This window comes from Mirounga angustirostris, unplaced genomic scaffold (genome assembly GCF_029215605.1).
Source record: "Mirounga angustirostris isolate CCGP_5_RB_7025 unplaced genomic scaffold, mMirAng1.0.hap1 SCAF_3, whole genome shotgun sequence".
Lineage (NCBI taxonomy): Eukaryota > Metazoa > Chordata > Mammalia > Carnivora > Phocidae > Mirounga > Mirounga angustirostris.
The window spans coordinates 124,623,330-124,635,371 of NW_026991711.1; the positions used below are offsets into that span (position 1 = coordinate 124,623,330).

At 36.0% G+C, this 12,042-nt stretch overlaps 1 protein-coding gene across 21 annotated transcripts in view; it reads right to left on the minus strand.

Moving 5' to 3' along the window:
• Positions 1-12,042, minus strand: part of BAZ2B (bromodomain adjacent to zinc finger domain 2B) — a 305,426-nt gene that overhangs the window by 143,015 nt on the left and 150,369 nt on the right. Inside the window, exon 4 of one of the 21 annotated variants that reach the window (XM_064586590.1) lies at positions 1,513-1,557. The exons of the other annotated variants lie outside the window; for them this stretch is intronic. The gene's annotated coding sequence lies outside the window, so the exon portion shown is untranslated. The remainder of the gene's footprint in view (positions 1-1,512; positions 1,558-12,042) is intronic. 21 annotated transcript variants of the gene reach the window in all.

A 12,042-nucleotide genomic window follows, 5' to 3' on the forward strand; every position in this document is an offset into this window, starting at 1 on the left:
CGCCAAGGATGGAGACTGGCAGATGCCATCTTCACACTTCCCTCTCTGTTGTACTCCAGAACACCAGTATCTTCCAGAAGGAAGCTTTTACATGCAACTAGTGCCCCAATTTTGATGGCTACTACCTAGGAAACACCTCTTGACTGCCTACTTGTGGAGGCCAGGGGAGATTGTTTTCCTGGTCCCACACACTGTAATAATCATACCCCTATCTAGAACACCGATTTTTGGACTGCTTCCAAGGGATAGCTCTACATCACCTGGCTCTGGTGGGCAGTGGGGCTCACACTCACGGATCCACACGACTGCACCAAGCAGAGAAAGGGTTCTTAAACAGCTACCATGTCCAGCAAAGGGAAGATGCAACAAATGCACAGCTTGATCTTTCTGTGAGGGAGCTTTATTAGCTAATCACCATGAATTTGACCTGAGGGGTCAGCTTCTAATTAAGCATACATAGAAGGGCTGACTGTAATCTTTTTTTTAAGTGTGTTGGAAAAAAGCAAGGAGAGAAAGAAGTAGAGGGTATGGCTCTAGCCCATATGCTACTAGCTTCCATCAAAGATCCTCTTTTATCTGTTTTGTATAGTGAGATACCATGTGAGATTTTGTTTGAAAAAAGGGTCCCATTGCATTTAAAAAAAGTTTTCAAACCACTGATCTAAAGGATCTCTTTCTCATATCACTTCTTAATAACATGACCATCTGTCCAATCCTATTTGCTGTGACTTCAAAATCTGAGTCCCCAACTGGAAGTAGGAGGCACTTTCATTCTTGCTTGGTCTTCAAATCCTAATTTCAAGCCACTGTACAATGTGTCTTCAAATTAGATCTTACTCCCCTACGAAGAACATCCTCCTAACTCTGTACCCCAAATACCCTGACCCTGGTAGACTGAGTCAATCACCTACTTGGGGAAGTTGTAAGTGACACATCTTACTACCTACTAACTCTTTTTCAGTATCCCCCTGGATACTCAGTTCTCTCTTCTCTGTTTTCAATCTTCATTTGTTTTAAAGAGGAAAGCAAAAAGAATAAGAATAAAATAAGGTAATTGTTGAATAGAATGCTTGGCTCTATTGACATTAATTAGTAACCTCCCCATTGGAGGTCGGGGGGGGGGACTAAGTGATGGATTTACAATATTATAGTAAAACAATTTCTTCCTCTTAGAAAATTTAAAATCTAATGACTCATCCTTTCCTTCCCACCTGTTAAAATGGAGAAGGTAGACTTCCTTCATTCTCTTAAACTAATTATCACCTTTTTGCAGCTTGTCAGGAACTTTACCTCACTGATCATTCTCTCCCTTTTCTCTATCTCTACTGGACTCTTCTCAGTTATCTTCCATCTTTAAAAACAACAAGAACTCTCCTTTGACCACTCATCCCTATTTTGCCACCCATATTTTTTACCCTCATTTTCAACTAAGATTATTAAAATGAAATTGTCTACTTTTATGGTTTTCTTTTTTTTTTTTTTTTTTTACTTGCCCCCCATAACATCACTTACTCAGGTCTGGCCCATCATTAGTATGACTTCAGTGTTGGGATCCCGCTGCCAAAACAACGCATGAAAGTTAAGCAAAATCTAATCAGGCGAGTCTATAGCTCAGCAGAAAGACAGACTATAAAAATAATACAGAAATTAACCAGGAGGTAAAGAGAATTTTAGAATAAAAGTTGGCAGCAATCTGACTGGGGGAATGCAAACAAATCAGATGGAACAATTTAAACAATGGTATCTTTAATGCAGGAGGCAAACACTGTATGCAAAGCATGGAATTCATATCCCATAAAGGGGGTTCAGCATGTACCTGTCTATCCTCCTGACCCCCAATCCAGTCCATTGCCAAGTCTTCTCAACTTTACTTCTATCATAATTTTATTTTATTTTTTACTTCTACCATAATTTTAAATTGATCTACATTTTTCCATCTCCATAGTACCACCCTGATCCATGTCACTAACAGTTTTCCTCTAGAAACTGTTTTCTTGTCCCAGTACCCTAATCCTTGCTGCTAAAATCCATTCTTCATAGAGTAAACTTTGTTAAAAATATAAATTAGATAATGGCACTTCTTCAACTTTTCAATAAACACTGCAGTTATATTTAAGATAAACTGTAAAATCATTGAAAGGCTCTACAAAGTTCCTCCATCTACATTCTTTAGCCTCATACATAATATGTGCTCAGTATTTTTTGGTTGAATGAGCTAAATATAAAACATAAGGGGAAATTATAGAGACATTTTTCATAGTCATGACTGTTTTCCTTGACACTCTTATCATTAAACTCTAAAAAATAATTAAGTGAAAAACTGAAGTGAAAAAATAGGATGAGGGAGATATTTAAATGTTGATCCTATTATTTACCCTTTTGAATTTTTGTTTATATATTTAATAATCTGAAATAATTAAATACATTCACCAAATTTTCAGGGAAACAGTTTTAGTGAAATTGTTTAATTCTACGGCAGGCAAAATAAAATTGATAATAGATATATTGGAAAACACACAGTTCAAATGGAATATGTTCAAAGTTGTATAAAGGACCAAAAGCACCATGAATACAAGATTGGAAAAAACACTAAAAAGAAACAGAGTTTAAAAAAAAAATGAGGAGTCAGATTACATAACAAGTAAATTAACTTAAAACTGAATTTCAATGTGGATCAATGTATCAAATACATTCTACTATTACTGACAGTATCATCACCACTTAAAACCCCATTAATAACTCCACCCATCACCATACTACTTATTGGGAGTCTAGTATTTATATCAGGCACTATGTTAAGTATTTTCTCTTCATTATTTTAATTATACCAAGTAAACTGCAAATATATTGTCATCAATAATAATAATTTTCAGATGAGGAAACACAGACATATAAAAATTAAGTAACTTGCCATAAACAAAGCTGTTAAGTGTCAGAGGCAAAAATCTGACCTCACTCTTGGTATTTAAGAAATTTTATTATAATCTGAATTACTAAGGGACATGTTAAGTGTGGACACTATACTTTTTTAACACTTTAAGAAATAGGGGAAGAAACAGATAAGGCACTGTGAACAATTAAAATGTAACAAAAAATAAATTTTATTTAAAAAAAAAAAATGGAAAATTTTAGGCCAAAAATAAGAAGACCAAAGAATGAGAATTGTGGTCTTAAGAACTCCTGGTTAAAAAAAAAAAAAAAAAAAAAAAGGCATGTAAGGGCACCTGGCTGGTTCAGTCAGAAAAGCCTGTGACTTGAGATCTCAGGGTCATGAGTTCGAGCCTCATGTTGGGTGTAGAGATTATTAAAGAAAATAAACTTTAAAAAACCTTAAAGGAAACAAAAATTTCTTTTATTTATTTATTTAATTTGTTTATTTATTTATTTATTTATGTTAGTCACCATACAGTACATCATTAGTTTTTAATGTAGTGTTCCATGATTCATTAGAAACAAAAATTTTTAAAAAGCATCTAAAAAATAGTCTCTGCTCACTTCAGCAGCACATATACTAAAAAATAGTCTCTTATTCAGCCTTTTTCTTTTCCCTCTAAAAATACCTATAAAAACCCAGAAGAAGAAAACGTAATAACATAAAAAATTAAGAGGGCTAATGACCCATCAAAATCTAGGAAGAATTTCTCTACTCCAACAAAATAAACTGAAATATTTATTTATTATTTTAATTTTTTTTTTTTATTTGCGAGAGAGAGAATGAGAGACAGAGAGTATGAGAGGGAGGAGGGTCAGAGGGAGAAGCAGACTCCCTGCTGAGCAGGGAGCCTGATGTGGGACTCGATCCCAGGACGCCAGGACCATGACCTGAGCCGAAGGCAGTCGCTTAACCAACTGAGCCACCCAGGTGCCCTAAACTGAAATATTTATTAAAGTGGATAACACATAACCCATTAAAAATCTTATTTTCTAATACTATTTAACACAAGAAAACATTCATGGTTAGTGTTAAATGAAAAAAGGCAACATATATAACATAAAGTATGATCTAATTTTGTTTTATTTTTATTTTTTTAGAAGAATTATAGAAAGACATTTTTATTATTTCCACCTTTATGTTTCTTTTTAAAAAATGTTTTATTGTTATGTTAATCACCATACATTACATCATTAGTTTTAGATGTAGTGTTCCATGGTTCATTGTTTGTGCATAACACCCAGTGCTCCATGCAGAAAGTGCCCTCTTTAATACCCATCACCAGGCTAACCCATCCTCCCACCCCCCTCCCCTCTAGAACCCTCAGTTTGTTTTTTAGAGGCCATCATCTTTCATGGTTCGTCTCCCCCTCCGATTCCCCCCCTTCATTCTTCCCCTCCTGCTATCTTTTTTTTTTCTTAACATATATTGCATTATTTGTTTCAGAGGTACAGATCTGAGATTCAGCAGTCTTGCACAATTCACAGTGCTTACCTGAGCACATACCCTCCCTGGTGTCTATCACCCAGTCACCCCATCCCTCCCACCCCACCCCCCACTCCAACAACCCTCAGTTTGTTTCCTGAGATTAAGAATTCCTCATATCAGTGAGGTCATATGATACATGTCTTCCTCTGTTTGACTTATTTCGCTCAGCATTAATACCCTCCAGTTCCATCCACGTCATTGCAAATGGCAAGATCTCATTCCTTTTGATGGCAAGATCTCATTCCTTTTGATTCCATTGTATATATACACCACATCTTCTTTATCCATTCATCTGTCGATGGACATCTTGGCTCTTTCCACAGTTTGGCTCTTGTGGACATTGCTGCTATAAACATCGGGGTGCACGTACCCCTTCGGATCCCTACATTTGTATCTTTGGGGTAAATATCCAGTAGTGCAATTGCTGGATCATAGGGTAGCTCTGTTTTCAACTTTTTGAAGAACCTCCATACTGTTTTCCAGAGTGGCTGCACCAGCTTGCATTCCCACCAACAGTGTAGGAGGGTTCCCCTTTCTCCACATCCCCGCCAACATCTGTCATTTCCTGACTTGTTCATTTTAGCCATTCTGACTGGTGTGAGGTGGTATCTCATTGAGGTTCTAATTTTGTTTTAAAAAAGTACAGGGGCACCTGGGTGACTCAGTCAATTAAGTGTTTGACTCTTGATTTTAGCTCAGGTCATGATCTCAGGGTGGGATTGAGCCCTGCACTGAGGGTCATAGGGGGAGGGAGAAAGAATCTGAAGCTGACTCTGCACTGAGCCGGATGCAGGGTGCAATCCCATGACCTCGAGATCATGCCCTGAGCCGAAACCAAGAATAAGACGCTTAACCAACTGAGCCACTCAGGCACCCCTGGATATAGTACATTACTTTAAATGTATTTTCTCTTCCTTATGATTTTCTTGATAATATTTTCTTTTCTCTTACTTTACTGTAAGAATACAGTATATAATACACAAAATATGTGTTAATCAACTGTTTATGTTCTTAGTAAGCCTTCTAGTCAATGTTAGGCTATTAGGTTTCTAGAGAATCAAAACGCGTACACAGATTTTCAATTGCATAGGGGGTTGGGGCCTCTAACTCTGACATATTTCAAGTGTCAAGTATAATCTTAAATTTTATTTCTGGTGTAGAAAAAATTCTTGATCAAGAACATATTAAGTGATTTTACAGATGCAAAATTTGTCCCTGAGGGTACTTTAGGAAGAAGACTTATAATCATTTGCCCCAGATGGTTCAAAAGAGATGAATTAGTCACAAACTCTACATATCAGTTACCATTAACCAAGAGCCCAAAATTACAAAGGATGCTAAAAAAAAAATATTCCATAAAGAACCACATGTATTTTGAAAACTGCTGTATAAATGTTATTGACTTAGACTAATTGTTCACTAACCCAAATACAAGATTCTGTATCAAGTCATAAAACCAATTTCCTCTCAGCTATATTATTCACTAATAATAATAGTTTACTTAGGGGCGCCTGGGTGGCTCAGCTGGTTAAGTGACTGCCTTCGGGTCAGGTCATGATCCCGGGGTCCTGGGATCGAGTCCCAAATCGGGCTCCCTGCTCCTCAGGGAGCCTGTTTCTCCCTCTGCCTGCTGCTCCCCCTGCTTGTGCTCTCTCTCTGTCAAATAAATAAATAAAATCTTGTAAAAAAAATAATAGTTTACTTAACCATAGACAAATTCTTATTTCTAGATGCCTATTATATAGTATAAATGAGTTGTTGATTATTGGACAAGTTATAATGAACATGCTTGAAGCAAGTGGAAAAATAGAAAGACTCCACATTAAAAGAGAAGATATAAAGAACCAGTGGAAATTTTAAAATTAAAAATGCAATAACAAAAGTTAAAAACTCACTGGATGGACACAGTAGAATGCAGATGATATAGAAAAGAATTAATGAACTTCAAGATAGATAAACAGAAATTATCCAATCTGAACAGAGAGAATAACCATTAAAAACAAATAATGAAAGCTCAGGGACATGTCGGACAGCAACAAAAGGTCTAATAGCTGTGTCACTGGAGCCACAGAAGGAGACGTGAGATGTGGTGCTGAAAAATTACTTGGAAGAAATAATAGTACCTGAAAACTTTCCCTTTTAAAGATTTTATCTATTTATTTGAGAGAGAGCGTGCACACATGAGTGGAAGGGGAGGGCGAGAGGGAGAAGGAGAAACAGACTCTCCACTGAGCAGGGAACCTGACATGGGGCTTGCTTGATCCCAGGACCCTGAGATCATGACCTGAGCCAAAGGCAGATGCTTAACTGACTGAGCGACCCAGGCACCCTGAAAACTTCCCATTTTTGATGAAAGACATAACTGATTAGATTCAAGAAACTGAGCAAACTCCAAACTGGATAAACTCAAAGAAAAATTAAGATCTAGATAAAAATGGACAATATTTCAACTAAGTACACTGCTTTTACCAAATAAATTCAAGTTTTAAGAATTTCCTATTGGGAAAGTAACAGAAAAACATTTTTCCAGAAAGGTGAAATTTGTAATTGTATTGTATTGTTTTCTTCCTATTCCTTCTTTTTGATCTATGTCAAAAACTTTGACTTCTTGGAAAGATGTATCTTGCTTCTGACCGTATTTTACTATATTATTATTTTTCCTAAATTTATGACAAAATATCATTAATGCTAGGGTCCAACAGAACATAGCAAAACCTATGCTTCTATTCCTTGTGTGAATACCAAATTTACTTATAATTAAGACTCTTTAACTGAAAAAATCTGGATCAAATCAACATAAAATACATACATGAAACATGTAAGTTAATCAGATCTCCCCTTGTTACACTTTTCAATCCGAGACTTAGAGAATGTTCACTTATTTTATACAAAATTTTATACCACACAAGTCCAAAATAGCAATAAAATCTGCCCAACATCCTGGGAATTTACTAGCATGGGTGTGACCCATCTAACCTAAACTAAATCTTAGTATTATAGTCTTATGTCAGGTTAATTCCTTCAAGACTGATAAGGTCAGAAATATACTTTTAGGAATTTTAAGTTAATACTGACAATCCTTGTCTCAGAGGCTGGAAGAGACAAATGAAGTCACATTTATCATACTAAACAGAACTTTGGCTAGCCCAATGCTAACCTCTAGAGCTCTGGTATGCATGCCTGATCAGATTCCACTTTCTCAGAGGTTTATTATAAATGAAGGCATGATCAGGAAAAGAAAATGCACTTATGTTTTCTGAAATTATTGCCCTTCCTCAGATTGCATGAAAAGTTTTCAAAAAATAGCTTTTCCATGACTTGTTATAATGATCTATTAAAAAGCACAAGTTTGCAGGAATCTATGGCTACTATTAAGTTTATACAACTTATATCTGTGTAACATGTGTCAGGGTCACATAACCCTAAAAATAATTTTAAAAACAAGCTCACAAAAATTTAGTCTAGTCCTACCAACACTCACTAATACCATGTCTTCCTCTCCTTTAATTGGGTATTGATATCAAAAACTAGGCTTAACATATATATAAATCTAACCAATTTGCTTACAGAACCTACTTATAGACAGGTTTAAAAGGTGATTTCAAACATCCCAAATGTAAGCAATCATGTGCATTTTGATGTTTCATGTTTTCTAAAACTTGAACATGTCCCTATCTTCTAGAAAGCAAGCATAGAAGTATAGTTAACCCTTGAACAATGCAGGGGAGCGCATTGGAGCGCCAACCGCCACCCAACCCAGTGCAGTCAAAAATCTGCTTAACTTTTGACTCCTGAGAAACTTAACTGCTAAAACCCTACTGTTAACTGAAAGCCTTACTGATAATGTACAGTTGATTAATATCCATTTTATATACATATTATATACTGTATTCCTACAATAAAGTAAGCCAGAGAAAAGAAAATGTTATAAAAAATCATATATGATAAAAAACGTAGATGATAATTATATGTATCATTAACAAACGTTAGACATCAAAAATATAAAGATAATGCAAAAAAAAGAAATTCGTGTTTATTTACAGGTATTCATGCACTGATAATGAAAATGTAGCAATATGATTGCTTTATGATAGTCTAGTATAATGGATACAATGCTTCACAGTAACCAAGCCTATACACTAATGCATAGGCTGATACATAGTTTCTCCAATTATGAGAGGCATACTGTACAGTAATGTAATTCTTTGAAAGCAAAGTTATGAAACAGTAATGAAAACTAATACACTGACTTTATATTAAATATCATTCACCTTATGCCTATGTTAAGTATAGGCTATCCACTTCCACACAAGTCTTACATACAATGTTCTACATGATGAAAACTTAGGGGGTGATGATGGTAATGACACAAAAACATCTTATTCAGTTCTTGCTGTACAGTTATTAGATTTTCATATGACACATACAACAGATAAGTTTATTAAATGTACAGCATAATGATTATTTACTATTCATTAAGTGGAAGTGAATCACCATAAAGGTCTCCACCCTTGTCGTCTTTCCACTGGAGGCTGAGAAGGCGGAGGAAGGGGGAGGGCTTGGTCTTGCTGTCTCATGGGTGGCAAAGGTGGAAGAGGCAGAGAAGGTGGAAAGGGAGGCAGGAGAGGCAGGCACACTTAGTGTAACTTTACAGAAATACTGCACATTATGATTTCTGACTTTTTTGCTTTTAATTTCTCTAGAAACATTGCTGTACAGTATCAATCCTTCCACCATTTGCTTTAGTTTCAGTGCCCATATCATAAGGGTCCATGTTATAAAAGAAGTAAAAAACAGTCTTAAGTAATTAGAACACTAATGCCAGATTATCTAATGTCAATTTGGCACTGCTTCTTCCATGTCTTCTTCCTCATCACCTGGCACTGGTTTGGAAGGACTCATTTTCATCAAGTCATCTTCTATTAATTCCCCTGGTATGGCATCTATTAGCTCTTGAATTTCTCCAAGATCCACTTGAAACCCCTCTACATCCCCTGCACTACACCTCTTTTGCCATAATCACAATCTCATGATTTCCCTGATTGGTTGTGTTGTAAATCCTGTGAAGTCATGCACAATACATCTTGACACAGTTTTCTCCAGCAGGAATTCGTTTTGGGTTTATGGCTTTCACAGCATTTTCTATAACAATGATGGCATCTTCAGTGGTACAATCCTTCCAGACTTTCATGATGTTTTCTCTATCAAGGTTCTCCTCCATTGCACTGACAAACCTTTCAATAGAGTACCATGTGTAAAGAGCCCTAAAAGGCTCTGGGTAATCAACATCAAAAGAACTTTAAAAAGGCAGTCCCTTGGGGCGCTTCGGTGGCTCAGGATCAAGTCAGGGTCCTAGGATCAAGCTCGCATATGGCTCCTTGCTCAGCGAGGAGCCTGCTTCTCCCTCTGCCTGCCACGCCCCCTGCTTGTGCGCATGCTCTCTCTCTCTCATTCTCTGACAAATAAATAAATAAAATCTTTAAAAAATAATTAAAAAAAATAAAATAAAAGGCAGTCCCTTACTGGCAGGGTACTTTCTGACTTCAGGGACAAAGCATCAATGGATACAACCCAGAAAAGGATTCTTTTTGCCCAGGGGTTCTTCTTGTACAAACAAAAGACTGGTATCTGGTATTTATCTTTTTCCTTTAACCAAGGGTTAGCAGCTTTACAGATAAGGGCAGTCCCCATCTTAAAATGCAGTCCTTCCTACCTTAGATCCTGGTGCTTCCTTGTTTTTCTTACTACTGAATGTCTTTGCAGCACTTTTTTTCCAGAATAGGGCACTTTCATCTGCATTAAAAACTTGTTTAGGCAAGTTTTCTTCCTAATTATTTCTCCTCAATAATTTTCTTAATGGTGCCTGGGAACTCATCTAGGGCTTCGTGGTTGGCGGAAGCTACTTCCCCTGTTATCTTGACATTTTTTAAGCCAAACCTTTTTCTAAAATTATCAAACCATCCTTTGCTGGCATTAAATTTTCTAGCTTTAGATCCTTCACTTTCCTTTTACTTTAAGTTGTCATATATAATGATTTTGCTTTTTCTCAAATCCTATTGGAGTCTATAGGTATATAGGTATGCCTTTCTTATAGCAATCCTGCACCCACATAAAAGCTGCATTTTCAGTACAAGAGAAAAAGGTATTTCACAAAAAGCGTAAGATTTTCATGCCTGCAGGTGTAGCTGCAGTGACCACTTCATGAATTTCTTTTTCTTTTTTTACAATGGTCCTTGTGTTAGATTCACTTATTCTGAAATTGCAGTCAACTATTGCTGCAGACCTCAACCTACAGTACATATCAAGCAATTCAATTTTTTCTTGTAATATGACTTTTCTCTGCTTCTTGGAAGCACTTCCAGCACCCAATAGGGGCACTTTGTATGGGTCCCAAGATGTTATTTAAGATTTACGGTATTGCATTAAACAATGTGAGAAGTATGCAAGAACCAGAAGAGATCACTTTTGACTGCAGTATGCAATTTACTAGAGAGATGAACTGCTCATGCAGAGATGATTAGCATCACTCAGCGTTTTAAGCAGACACTTGCAAAACTTGAGCTCACTGTGATAGCAGTAGGAGGTGTGTACAAAATCATTACAGTAGTAAATATGTACCACAGTTAATTTTATGCAGTTATAATTTAATACTATATCTTTATGTTTGTTTACATTTCTCTTAGCTGTGAATGGTGCCATGAATAGTCTGTAAGTTATAATAAATTTTAACTTTTTATAGATTTGTGTATATTTTGTGCTAGTAAGTGATGAAACAGACCAGAATCTACTTACATTTTACACATTCATGACATACCTTTTTCTTAGTTTTTTTGATATTTCTAAGCTACGCAGTTCATCTGTGAATTTTTCAAATTGTTGCAAATCTCAAAAAATTTTCCTAATGTATTTACTGAAAAAAAAATCTGCACATAAATGGTCCTATGCAGTTCCAACCTGTGTTGTTCAAGGATCACCTGTATACTAGTGGTTGGGAGAAAATTAATTCTATAGTGGGTGACTACTGAATATATTCTGTTAAAGTTTATAGCATTTTAGAGCTCTGAAATTATATTTATTATTATTTTTTAATTTATTATTACTTTTTTAAAGTAGGCTCCACACCCAGCATGGAGCCCAAAGTGAGGCTCAATCTCACAACCCTGAAATTAAGACCTGAGCTGGTATCAAGAGTTGGACACTTAACCAACTGAGCTACCCAGGTGCCCCACTGAAATTATATTTAAATTTTCAGGAACCATTTTAGTGTAAGACTTCTCACACACCATAATAGAATTTAAAAATCTCCATTATCTAATATTATAGCCATCTGATGCTAGAGATAACCACTATCACTATCCTAATCTTTTCATCATTTTTCCTTACTTGAACTGTCATCTAAGTGACTCTTCTCTCCCTACAAAACAATCTTTTGAAAAAAAGAGCATTGTGATGACATATCACATGACATACTCAAGGTCCACTCTTTTCCCATATTAACAAAAAAAATTGAACCCAAACTACTCAGGCTTACCTTCTAAACTTTTTCACTTCTCAAAATTTCCCTCTCAATATTACCCAAACAAACCCAAATGTTAGTATACCCACACTTTCCCAAATCCTTA